General features: G+C 32.9%; 1 long non-coding RNA gene across 1 annotated transcript; it reads left to right on the top strand.

Moving 5' to 3' along the window:
• The first annotated feature begins 1,508 nt into the window (after positions 1-1,508).
• On the top strand, positions 1,509-2,356 carry LOC134274209 (uncharacterized). Its single transcript, XR_009993566.1, has 3 exons — positions 1,509-1,729; positions 2,069-2,146; positions 2,262-2,356. It is a non-coding gene; the product is annotated as an uncharacterized LOC134274209 (long non-coding RNA).
• The last annotated feature ends 353 nt before the right edge of the window (positions 2,357-2,709 follow it).

Genomic DNA, 2,709 nt, shown 5'->3' with positions numbered 1-2,709 from the left:
GCCTGTTGAAATGAAATTAAAACTTCTAGTAAAAGTAATTGATAGATGACCAGTTCGTAAACGAACGCAATATATCTAGTAGTTATATGCAAACTGGTATGGCGAAGATTCAGAAGAAAACGAGAAGGCACTACTTACGTAAACTATTATATGATATTGCAATAAGTACAGCCATTTCTATGCTCAGTTTTGTTTATTTAAACATTGCTTGGAACAAGATAGAGAAATTTGTGTGTTAATAAAATAAAATAAAGTGTTATTATGTACGATTTGTGTAAACATGCAAACGCAAGCCTTCAATGAAGTGATTTGATACAAATTGACCAAATGCTTCATTACGGGTGTACGGTTTTTTCGAGTTTAATATAGGATACTGGTATTTTACAACACTTTTTTTGGCCAATAGACGATTCGAAAAAAAGTTTTTTTCCCAACTTTGTTTAGAAATGTACGATTTCGGTTGTTATGAAAGAAAATAAAGTGTTATAGTAAATACAACAAAATAGGAAACATGATTGATTACGCTTTTACCCCTGAAATTCCTTCAAAAATTTACTGAAATTATACCCTTGCAATGAAAAGGTAAGGCTGGTCTGCAAATGCATGACAATGGGTTACTAAGTATTACGCAAAGGAATAAAAAATTGCCGTCAAATAAAATCGTAGTACGTGAAGGCGTAGCCAATAAGATTGAATCGGTATAGCCTTTTATTTTGTAGTACAAGTTAAAGTTTACAGAATACGTGGACGAGTTTTTGTGTTTCTTTGTGTCTTTGACTCTATCCCCTGCCAATCAGCTTGAAAAAATCAGCCAATGAACGAGATGTTGTTTTGCACGATGAGAATGTTTGATTCAAATAAAGAGCGAAAAGAAGCACTTTGGTGCAATGCATATTACTACCCACCACAATTACAATCACTGTTATATAAAGGGGACATGAGCTATTTTATACGTTAAATACGTAAACTGTACAATAGTATCAAGCTAACATAACATTTCCCCTTTACGCTCAATAACACAGTCCACTTCGTTATGTCAAACTTAAAAAAGACAAATTATCGACCAGTTCAAATTGTTTTCATCTAAAACCATGACCGGAAGTTTCAAAGATCTACTATTACATTCATTATTAGCGAATTTTGCAGGAGAAAACATCATAGAAATTGTAATTGTAATTCTGGTAACCATTGAAATAACAGAGATTACCAATATGGCAATTCAATGCACATCTTTTCCTTTGGTGGTTAGCTTTGACATAAGCGCTGAACTTTTTAATGTCATTGATTCCATAAACAGACAACACATGGCGGTAGAGCTTGAAAAGTTAGCTGGCTCTTTTTTTGTGTACTCGACTAAATGTAGTCATGTTTTTGAGATTGTGTTACGTCTTAGTGAATTTTTCATGGATATTTTGATTATGTTGCACATATTACAGTGCGATATATTAATTGGTCCTTTTATGTAATATAATTTTAGCAAATTGGCCTCCTTACCGGTGTCGTCAATTCTACTTAGATGTGTCTAACTCGTCAGCAGATGTAACTTCTACATCACAAAGAATACGCTGTTACAAGGACGAAACTGAAGAACCAGATGTGCCCCCAGCTTTCATAGACATTTCTTGTAGGCACACAGCGAGATACATCATTGTGGGGACTTCTTATGACGCTCCAGAAGATAATCCAATAAAAGGGTCTATATTAGAAATATGTGAAATAGAAGTCTATGGTAATTGTTACTCATTTGCATTGAGTATTATTTTTGTCTCTCTGTTCTTCTGTATTTTGTCTCGCTAGCTATTTTTGTTTTTCTTTTTAGATACTTTCTAAAAAAGATTGATCTTTTTTTTATGAATTTTAATATCATAATTTCCTTTGGGGTAAGAAAACTCGTTTTAGCGTGATATTGCAGTCATTCAAGTGTGTGCAAGAGGGTGAATGAGGGTATGTGTGGGAGGGTGTGTAAGGGTGTATATGAGGGTATATTTGTGTGTAAGACGGTTTGTGTGTGGGCTCAACTTTTTTATGAAAGTTTTGTTGAATTTTAACCATTATATATTATCTGCAGGTTGCGGCATAGGAAAATTTGGAGAGCTTTGCAAAAATTGTCAATGTTCTACTTGCAGTATCATTAATGGTTCATGTCGTAAGTGAAATAAATGGAATTTATTTTTGTTTTGATAAATATGATTCTTAAAAGTACTTAACACTATAAATCATTTTTAAAGTTAAACCTTTGAACAAAATTTACTTTTTTAAAGCTGTTGCATGTAGTGATAATTGTCGAGATACAACATGTAATCAATTCTCTGGATATTGCACTTATGGATGCAAAGAACTTTATTATGGACCCAAATGTGAGCATCCATGTAGTTTGCAATGTAATCCAAAGAATTGTGATCTAATTTCTGTGCGTGCTCTGCATGCAAAAATGGCTATTACAGTTCATATTGTAATCAAACCTGCAGTCCATATTGTAAATATAACATTTGCGATTTCCATACTGGAGAATGCCATCATGGATGTAAATCGAATTGGACAGGAGACTTTTGTAACAGTAAGTGCTTACAGATCTTATGCCATTGATAAACTAGTAATATATTTTTAAGTTCGTTTTGCTTATAACAGTAGTATTGATATAATGTAATTAAATTTAACAGTGGTTCTATGAGAAAACCAGGCAGAATTGTAAAAAATCAATTTTTAAGG

Source organism: Saccostrea cucullata, unplaced genomic scaffold (assembly GCF_032062105.1).
Source record: "Saccostrea cucullata isolate Sc308-1 unplaced genomic scaffold, CSIRO_AGI_Scuc_v1 ctg8010, whole genome shotgun sequence".
Taxonomy (NCBI): domain Eukaryota; kingdom Metazoa; phylum Mollusca; class Bivalvia; order Ostreida; family Ostreidae; genus Saccostrea; species Saccostrea cuccullata.
Note: the sequence above shows the minus strand (reverse complement) of the source record. Positions and strands in the feature narration are given on the sequence as shown.